This window comes from Heterocephalus glaber, unplaced genomic scaffold (assembly GCF_053883595.1).
Source record: "Heterocephalus glaber isolate CG9 unplaced genomic scaffold, H.glaber_assembly_v1.0 deba00000809, whole genome shotgun sequence".
NCBI classification, from domain to species: domain Eukaryota; kingdom Metazoa; phylum Chordata; class Mammalia; order Rodentia; family Bathyergidae; genus Heterocephalus; species Heterocephalus glaber.
Window position 1 is genome coordinate 5,570,606 of NW_028258163.1, and position 11,027 is coordinate 5,581,632.

At 37.9% G+C, this 11,027-nt stretch overlaps 1 pseudogene; it reads right to left on the reverse strand.

The window, feature by feature from the left end:
• Positions 1-4,368: 4,368 nt before the first annotated feature.
• On the reverse strand, positions 4,369-4,868 carry LOC110345196 (PEST proteolytic signal-containing nuclear protein pseudogene; annotated as a pseudogene).
• Positions 4,869-11,027: the final 6,159 nt, after the last annotated feature.

An 11,027-nucleotide genomic window follows, 5' to 3' on the forward strand; every position in this document is an offset into this window, starting at 1 on the left:
TTTTTTGTTGGTAGTGATGATGATGACTTTGGATATATTTTCATCAAAGGACTTGTTCTTTCTTACTTTCCTTTTTCTCTCCCCTCCTCTACTTTGACTTCCTCTCTACCTCATTTTTCAAAAGATTTGAAGTGTCTTAAAGGCTTCAAATAATAACTAAGATTTTATTTCTTTTGCTTATATTGTGCTTCACTTAAAAGTGAGACTGAAACAAAATTTTGATAAAATTATTTTTAAAAGAAAAAGAAGTAGAGCTAGAGAATTTATAACCAGAAAGATGGAGCCAGAATAAGAGATAAGATACAAAGATATGAACTAATGAGTCTATTCCAATCAAGGATTTAACAGAATGGGTGACATTCAAAATAAAGTAATTTGAGGAGCATTTACTTGCAAAGGGACTATTCACAAAGATGTGATTACAAGATAACATTAAGGTATAATTTACTCCTAGACCTGAAAGATGAGGTTGTTGAAACTCAGAAGTGAAGAGTTCTATGGAGCAGCTGCCTTCACAAGACCAGAGACCTCTGTTGAAGAAAACAACCAGCCTGCAGTAACCTCAGGGTAACAGAACTGCAGAAATACTTAGCCTGAATTCTCTAACCTCAGGATAACAGAAGTGCAGAAATGCTTAGCCTGAATTCTCAATAACCACAATCAATCCTTCTTTTCTTCTTTCCTTCCTTCTCCTCTGGGGTCTTCCTATTAACTGTAGAGAACTGGAAACCATAAGGAATGAGAGTTACTGATATGATCCCTATGTCTCTAGGGGCAGAGAGATGACCTGAGAGGGTAGGCCGTGGATCCAGGAGAGAAAACAGAACCTATTCCCTAAGAGCAAAAAGAAGATGCCAGAAAGTTGTGGAGTTGACATTCAAATCTTAACTCGACTCTAAAGCAGTAAGAGGAATGGGATCACATACTAAATTCATATCACTAATAAATGATAAAAAAATCATTTCTTCTGGAGCTTTTCTAGTCAGCTCCAATTTTAAGTGACATTCTGTAAAGTTATCCAAGTTGCTATGTTTTATCAAATCCCATATTAAGCTATGATTTACACTGACTAAATTTGGGATGTATCTAGAAAAAGTAATACTTTCATTTCTAGAAAATTTCCCAATCTATCCTTTCTGAATATAAGTAGGTAACAAAATGATCTATCAATTTAACTCTTAGGGTGTGGTAATGAAATGCTTTATTTTTTTGTCAAAGACATTTATTTGTTCACTCACTATTATGAATGTAAATAGCTCATGAAAAAAGTATCAGGTCACTAAAATACGTTGAAAGGAAAGGGGACCAAAGACACTGATTTATCCCATCCAAAATTGTTTACTGACTGGTCTGAGTCTCACTGTGGCAAAGTGCAAGGAAAAGCATCAGGAACAGACGTTCTGAATGGAGCACCCATAGATAGCTCTTGCTCACAGACATGGAGTCAAAGAGCAGGTCAGCAAAGAGCTACCAGCCAGCTTCTACTCATCTTGATGGACAGATCCTTCCTCTTAGATGAAAAGACTGCCAAAGGAGTTAGTGGTGGAAACAATATTCCCTATACTTCCTTTGATATTTTAAAAACAAGATCTGACCGAAACAATAAAAAATAAAAATTCCAATAGTGCATACATTTGCATAGCTCTCTTTGGTAAAATCTATATTTTTTGTAAACAGAATATTGGATGGGTGTAGAAAACCCAGTACTAGACACATAGCTATCTGTACAACAAACAGATGACTTTTGCATATTGTGTTACACTTTATAAACACTTTCAGAGATGGAATTACTTAAACCTGAAACAATGCTGTGAGGCACTTTCCTCTTTTGTGGTTAGAACTGTAAAACTCAGAAAGACTAAGAACATTGTCCAGATCACCAACTGGTAAAAAATTAATGTGGGAATGATGTTGGAGGGGATGAGAGTCAAACATGAGACCAAAAAAAATCTTCTAAACAATCATCTTGCCCAACTAATTTTATTGCATGCCTTTTGCATTCATAATGAGCACATAATAAATATTTATTACTGAGTGAATGAGTGGTTGCATGAACAACTGAGGCACCTAAGAACACAGTCTGTGCTCAGTTAGCTCCTGCCTGTGTGTGTTCTGGAGACAAACACATAGATTTAGATGCTATTTGCAGAACAGGAGAGAGCAGCACTGTGGCAGAGCTGTGGCAACCAGGAGCCCCTGGTGATGCAGGCACCCAGGGCTGTCAAAGCTGGCTAACTTGCTGGAATCATACAGGCATGGATGCTTCATGCTAAGTCCCCATCCCTCAGTGCCTGGGAGGTCTGGAGGCCTCACCACTCTCAATGGTGGGCCCTGACAGCCACAAGCAGGCATCATTTAGCTGGGACAGACTACCTATGCCCGCTGTGGTGAGGGCCCAGGTCACAGGAGAGCTGGCAGTCTCGGACATGCCATTACCCCTAGTGAGTCCTCTGTGTGAAGTGTCACTTGCAAATACAGGGATAACCCAGGGTCACCTTTGGAGCTTTGGGGGTTCTTTGTACTAGAATCCGCTTAGACTTCTGTTAGTATTGTAGGCACAGACTTGGGCCCTTTTTAGAGGGTAGGAAAAGCAACCTCTGTGTGGTGATGAGCAGTGAGCAGTTTTTAAGCAGCTTTGTTGTTTGAAGCTGACAGTTTTGTGTTTTTTTTGAGTTTGACAAAATTTACTGGTTACTTTAGTGAAGACATTCATCTCAGTCATTCCTCTCCTCATCTTGACCTTAGATTAGTATTTCATTTGGTTCAAGAAAAGAGTATGTAGGAGAGGGATGTTAACAACAGTAAAATGGACAAAAATGAACAGTTTGCCTACATAAAAGTAAAGTTAAAGTTAAATTCATGTATCTTGGTATAATTAAATCATGTAAGAACTAATAGTTCTATATACATTTCCATTGTTTTACTTGGGGCTTAATCTAAACTTTAATGTAAAAGAACAATTTATTAGGCATATGCGCAGGTTTCTTCTCTGGAGTTACTATTAGAAAAGATCAGCAAGTAACTACCACCAATAAAACAGTCTGAAGCTGCTTCCAAATTTAACACTGTAGGCATTCTGAAAGAAATCACTGTATCATTTTTCTTTTGTCTGTGACTATGTTTTCAAAGATGTATTTAACTATCGCTTTAAAAAAGTTCATATACAATACAAAAATACAAAACAAAACACTCTACAGTACACAAATCTAATAGTATATGTGATGAACAATTCTATAAAATGTGTTGGAAGATACATTTTCTTTCATTTTCAGTAGCTACAATATGCCCAGGCCACTGGGCCGTATGTGTACACTTAAAATAAACCATATAATTGTTCTAATAAGAAATCCTGTAGTGAGTTCAATTCAAATTGGATTTAACAACTTAGTAATGTAAATGTGTAGACAAAGTTATAGAAAATGCATCTTCTTCCATCTTCTACAATGTTAAATTTTTTTTTTTTTGGTGTTTATACCTTTTAAAAAATAAAAAAAACAGACAAATACTTAAACAGTATGCACATTTAAATTTTTGGTGGTTGTTTTTATTTTAAAAGAAACAGCTTCCTTATGATTTGCTTCAAATTCTGGTGGAAATGCTTATAAGAATTAGTTAATAAACAAACACAAACCAAGAGAAGGACATTCAAACACTGATTTACTTTGGTAGCAAATGGCTGTTCTTTGAAGACTAATGAAGGTAGACAAGACAATTAAAGTGAAATGGGCCATTTCAAATACAATACTTCACATAGAAATTTTTTAAAAAAATTATTTTTAGTAAAAGAGCTAAGCATCTGTATCCACTGATAGCAATGCAATACCTAATAATATGGTAGCAAAACAAATGCCCATAAGGAAAAGAAAACTATTTTAATTTTATCTAAATTTACTTTCAGTCAATAGTCCAGCAACATTTTCCATTCAATACAATACTCCCCTTTCTCTATAAGGCTGTTCCTGGGAGCCAGACAGTTGGTTTAGGTAATGAGGGAGTTAATTTAGGAGTAAATGCTGACAGTTTTAAATAGACAGTTATTTTTTGCTTCCCTCTTAATGTGCTAATAGTTGTGTCTAAAAAAATATGCAATTCTTAAGAAGGTACCCATTTCTGATATCTTTATTATCTGTAACCTTTGGGAACTAATCACATGAAACTACAAAATTAGCAAATGTCTTCAAATCTGTATGTAAAACATAAATTACCTCTAATTTCAAACTCTCACTTATTAGTGTACCACTCAATCTTTAGAAAAATGAAAAAGAAAAAGAAAAAGTGTCTTCAAAGATAGTCTTATACCCTTTTTAAAAAGGAAACTGTTCTTTTTAACTTTACACTCACCCCACACCCCAATTCAAAACACATCATTTAATTGTCTCGGTCATGGACATTTCCAAGGTGAGATTTTTTATTTCATTCCCATAGCTTCTGGTTATCAGAAAACTCATGCTTTCCTTTATTGAAAGAGTTTGGTCCAGCTGATGTTGGTGCATCCCTTCCAATATTCTTCATCCTCATCTTTGCTTCTGGAGGCATTTCCTGTGGTTCACTATCTTCATCTTCATTAAAAGCTGCTGCTACTGAAAGGGTTTTTGGAGCAAGAGTTGGAACAGTTTCTTTAGGCTTACTTGATCCAAGTTTGATGGATATAGCTGATGCTTTCTTTGTTGCCTGACTACCTGTGGCAAATCCAAACTTGGAGATCTTTGTAGGCTTTGTTGGGAGGTCTGCAGCTTCTTCTTCAGCTGATTGCTTCTCAGTGCTGCGACTGGAACTTTCCCCTCCATTACTCCGGCGGCTCCAGCTCGCTTCGACCTCTCAGGCTTCTCCTCTCCCACCTTTCCGTCTGCCATTTCCCCGGCTGAGGCCCTGGAGCTGACAAGCTTGACGCCAGCTTCTGTGCAGGCAGCACTGTAGCTCCTAGTGCAGGTCACCATGCCTACCCAAATTCCCCTATTAGTCCACAAGACCAAACCCCTGGCAACAAGTCCAATATCCAGTCAATGAAATGTCAACCCTCAGGGAGTGAGGACAGAACCCCCTACCCCATCAAACTGGACACAGCCCGAAATTCGTCAGTGACCCAGGTCTGGGCATCCCCACTCCTCCCCCGGAATGGCTTGGTATTGCTTCTTGTAATAAAGGTTTTGCTTTGCCCTGGTCTTATCTGACTCCCCCTCCTCTTCATATGTCAGCACCTTCCTAATTCTAGTGTAAATATAGCCACAACATGACCCAACTTACACATAGCCCACTGACTCCTCCTGGAGGACCCTGGGTCTGTCCAACTTCTGAAAACTGAGTACTAGGCTCCTCTGTGATTTAAGCAAATTTTTTAGTTTTTCTGAGCTTTGTTTTCCCTCTTTAAAAATGGGAGGTGACAATGCCTGCCTTATATGCAATTAAGTGTGCATTCCACGGAGAGGGTGGAGACAGATGGCCTTCAGCCTTGGAATAAAGAGGATTCCTTAGCTTCCTGAAGCATCATTTTCTAGAGGAATAATGGCTCTAATCTGTGTGGTGTCACAAGGGGATGAGAGCAGCTCTGGAACACCATTGTGTAAGACGAATAAAGTACCCTACTGCAAAGTTCAATGGCTTTCCCCAACATCACATCAGGCAGAACCAGGCTGATTGTCCTGCCCCATACTTTACCCAGAAAGCTTTGCCAAATCACGTCTTGTAAACCCTCCTAGACTGTCCTAATAGCAGATGGTCATGTAAGATCCAGAAAGGAGAGCTCTTCTACCTGAGACTAGCCACAAAGGGCAAGCTTTATGATCTTCTCCGAGGCTGCAGAATTTAGATGATACTCATCATGAAAATGGCACTGTTAGTGAAAAAATGATGCCTTCAATACCTCCACATTAATCTAATTAAGCTGATGTGATCGATTTCACTGTTTGAATCATCTGTTATGAATTAATAATGGAATTATGAGACAGGACATGATGGCACAGGAGATAATGGCCTGATGAAATACTATTAGCTCATTGATAACAAGGAGGCAAGTCTATATGCACTGAGAGGAATATCTATGGGATATTGGTACCAAAAATGCAGAACAATATATATATATATATATATATATATATATAAAATGTAATTGCATTTTTATAACATATATAATGTAATTACATTTTTATAACAATACTATGTGCATTTTATAAGATCGAAAATCAGAGTTTGGACTAGATTTGTTTTTGAGTGTGTTTGAAATATGGAATAGGTGAAAGTCTTTACTTTTTATATAAATGTCCCATTTGCTTTCTTTTTTTGTGTTTTTTTTTATGTGTGCAGCTGGGGATTAACGCACAGCCTTTGCACTGAGCTACGTCCTCATCCTGTTTTCATTTTTCCTTTTGAGACAAAATATTGCTACATTTCCCAAGCTGGATTCAAACTTGGGATCTTCCTGCCTCAGCCATCCAGAATGCTGGAATAACAGGTATGTACCAGAATACCTGGCTCCATTTGCATTTTTACCATGAAATGTATTAAGCTTTTTAAACCAAAGAACTCCAAAATATTAGAAAAAATTAAAAAGTGGTGTCTAGTACATGTATTTAGACAAATATTTATTGAATAAGCAGGGTGAGTTGTAAAATAACTTCTGTACAAAATATTGTTATTACTATAGTTCACATTTAATTCTGGTTTATAGCATGTAAAGTCTCTTGGACTGCTCATGTTACTTAGATGTTAAAGTGTATTCTGAGTTGAAAAAGAAAAGCATCTTGTAAAACAGGTTTGCAGGCTCTAAAACACTAAAGAATTTTTCAAGAGTAATTTAAGTGGTAGTGGAGCAAAATTCTCATTACTTAACTTTTTATTTATTCTTTCAGCAAAGATTTTTCAAGGCCTTTCTATGTGCTAATCCCCCACTCTCCACATTATATCATATTGTATTGCAACTTGTAAAGAAAGATATGAAAATGTGGAAGCACTGTATAATAAGTAAGTCAATGCATGAAAATGATACTAACTCTTCCTAACCAATTGATAGCTGTTAGATATAAATTGTATTTTGTTTACTTTCACTATGTGCCTTTCTGACAATGAGCTATAAATTTTATTTACCAAAGTTCTAACTTGCTTTTCTGAAGAATGGACTGACTTTAACTTTAGATTTTCTTCCCTACATCATTTACCTAAAGAGAAGTCATTGAGTTAGTTTTAGTTTCTCTCCCATTTTAAAAGTGAATAAATAAAATATGCATTATTTTGTTTCTTTCTTCCATAGAAAACCCCTTTTCCTTCATTTTTGTAGGAAAGAATTGGCCCAAAATGATGAGCCAATCATCCCATGGGCGTAAGAAGCTCATAAACTCATCCCTAAAGGGAAACTCTTTTGCCATGCTGTCTGAATTAACCTAATGTCCGTGGTCTGGCTTTGAAAACAGAAACTTAAGTCCATGGAAGTGCTCAAAGTTAGATACTGAGAAACTGCAAGCAGATGAACTGTAGGTGCTGGCGGGCTGAGTACACACAGAGGAACCACAGGGAGAACTGGGTCCAGAGTTCTCTACCAATGAAGAGCCATGCAGGGAAGTGTAACTCCAGAGCTCCCTTTTCTGAGAAACGGGTGGTCAGGGGCAAAGTCTTCCAGAGTGATGGAGTGGATGAGAACGGAGTCCTGAGGATGCTATTTATTTACGTATTTACTTTTTCATTCTAAATAGAAAGATAAAATAATAGATGTGACATATAGATAGAGATGATGGATCGATAGATGGATTAGATCACTGGAGAGGTAGGTTAACTACAGGTACTACTTGTGATATGCATATAAAGATGACTAAAGGAGTATGTTTTTGCCTTCCTAGAACAATATTTTAGCCTAAAGACAGGACATTGTATTATTAGTCAGGTTTCTAACTGCTAGGAATAAATACCTGACACCTACAGGAGTTTGTATTAAGGAGGAGAGGTTTATTTGGCCCATGGTTTCAGAGTATTCTGTCACTTGGCAGCTGGCTCCAAGGCAGGGACATCATGGTGGGAGAGGGATGGTGCAGAGCAAAGCTGCTTAATTCTTGGCTGGTGAAAGCAGAACAAGGGGACAATGCCAGAGAAGAAGGGGCCGGGACCAAATATAGACCCCAAATCACACTGTCTCAACGATCCACCCAGACACATCCCAAGCCAATCAAGTTCACAATTAAGCTTGACCATTGCAGATAGCAAGCAAATTGTTAAAATTGTGACAAATACTATAGAAAATAAAGACAGTTCTATCTTGGTTAATAACAATGGTTGGGTGAAGACAGAGACCTATTTATTTATTTACTTATTCATCTATTTATTTATTTTGGGAGAGGAACCCAAGGCCTCACACATACTAGGCAAGGGCTCTACCTCAGAGTCGCAGTGACAGTCCCCAGTAGGGATGGATGTAGATAGGAAAGTTAGGAAAATCCTGAAAGGCAAAATGACAAGGCCCTGCCACACATCATTCCAACCCCTGCTGCCAAGGAGACACAAGCTTCCTGCTTTACAGACCTTAACACTCACCGCTTCTAAAGGCTAGGAGTCAGGTGCCACATGGAGTCATTTCTCCAGTGCCGAGTAATCAACCCCTGCACATGCTGGCTAATGTTGTGTTGTGGGTTGTCATGGAGTGCTTTCAGTTGGGGAGGAAAAGCAATTTTCTCACTTCGTTATTCACTTTGATTCTGGTCTCCCCCCAAGGCAGCAAGATGAGTCCCCTTTGTGGTGACCATGATACAGTTGTGGGGCTTTGGAGAGGGCCAGACACCTGCTGGGTGTGACTTTGTCCAGAGGCTTCATAGTCAGAGGGAGTGAAATGGTCTTAACAGGAAGGGAAAGTTCCAAACAAAGGAGGCCTTCATGGCTGCAAAACAATCATGAGGGCTCTAGATCAATGGCAGCATAGAGTTTCTTTCTTAAATACTTTAGACAGTAAACTCTCTGGAATTGTTTCGGTACACTCCTACCTTGAGGGATGGACAATCTTTAGGAGGCTTCAAGGGTCCCTTTAAGTTCTAGGACGGGTAGCCCGGAATGTCTTTCTTTCCCTTAACCATATTATCATGCTCAAAATCTCTCCATTGTGGTATGATAATGCAAAATGAAAGCATCTATTTGAATTCCTTAGGAAAGTCTCTCCTTGGACACACTGCTTAATTGCATGAACTTTTCCAGATGTGAGGCTCACTCCATGGGAAATAACAAAGAATTTGTGAATTAAGGAAATTGGCCTGCTTTTATGCTATTTTTTTGTGCATGGTTATATATCATGAACAGAATGTTGAGGTTAGTCATCACAATATTTTAGAAAATGCACTCTTAGAATTGTTTTGCTTAATAAAAATCAAATTTCTTAAGAAAAATACACCAATTGTTTTACATTTATACTAAGATTGTGGTTACACATTTAAGAGTTCTATATTAAGTCATTAAAAATGAGGTAACCAATTCTGTAAGACTGAATAGCATATCTCAAAAACTGTAGTTAAGTAGAAAAGAGTGTAATAGAAACTATATTTCTCTACAAGAAGATTTTACTATCTGTTTTTATTAAAATTAGAAAAATTTCATTTATTTGCTTGATCTTTCTGTACTGAGGCACTGCTATACTCTAAAATTCAGATCTGGTATATTTATTCTTTTCTGGGCCAAGTGATGATGATTCTTATGGCCCATTTAGATGTCAGTAGTACTGAGGACTTCTGATGCGAATTATCCATACAGTTATTCTCAAGCCACTTAGACTTCCCTCCTTCTTTGCCAAAAGGCTAATTATTCTCTGGGATTCTGTCTAGAACGCTATATAACAGAGGCCAGTAACCTCTCCAGCAATTCCTCTAAGTGAACAGTAAGTCTGGAGACAAATCATCGGCTTCTCTCCCTCAGGCAGAGGATGAATTTATACTACATTATCCCTGAAACACCTAAACAGCTGATCAGCCTGACGTCAATGCCCCATGACCTCCCTCTTCTTTCAAACTGGGTCCTGAGAACCAGCAGAAAGTTAAAGGAAACATTTGGGTTGCGCATGCTCAGTCAGGAACACTTTAACCAGGGCTATTGTTATGGTTTTAAGAATTTACTTTTACCTGGCATCTGAGCCAAATCCCAGCAGAGACAGAAAGCTGGCCTGATGAGCAGCAGCAAGTGATCTGAGGTGTAAAACATCTACGATGTCTTTCACTTTTCTCTAGTGTATTTTCCTGGAGGCCTTTATTTGCATGTTATAAGCATGTCCTTTTAAATTAAAAAAATAGAAGAAAAAAGTAGATATAGAACCCTTGGTCAAAAATGGTTAAAATAAATGCTGGTTTGATGTGTAGGTGAGATCCCCGTGTCCTGGAGCGTTTGTGCTGTAGAGGGAATAACTAAAATTGAGATAGCACATGAAACAAGGTATTCATTCATCCAATATTAATGTATTTAATATATTTCAATAATGAGTTATGGTTTTCTCACTCAATGAAGAAAAACATGTTTGCATGTGAGTCTGTTTGGGAAAAACACAAATTTTTATGAGTCAGGTTTTTACATTTAAAAGAAGAAATAAGTTTATTTTTGTGGCAAGGAATGTTCTTTTATTTGGATTACTAACTGAATGAATTTGAGAACTTGAACGAGAATATAGGCATTCCTTCAGATTTACTAAAATGCTGACATGTGAGCATCTCTGAGAACGAGTAGAGGAAGCTTTTGTATTTTTTTCCCCTGTAGCTGGAAAAGGCACAGGCAACTGAGTTGTACAGCTCCTCTTGCTTCTCCTCTGAATTTCTGGATTACTTCTCTCCTACTCCAGAGAACTTATAGTTTAAGTATCTCCTTTGTGTCTTCAGAAATCAGTGTCCTCCTCAGACAATTCTCAAGAGTTCTTGCACCTGTAACATTTAATGCTTTCATGATTTAAAAGGGATATCGAAGTCATCATTAACATCAGTTGAGCTGCCTCAATTGGCCTCTATTTCATCCATCTTTGGACCCAAACAAAGCCTACCTGACAATCCTAGCCAGGGAGTTAACTGAGGGGAGGCCAGAGGAGA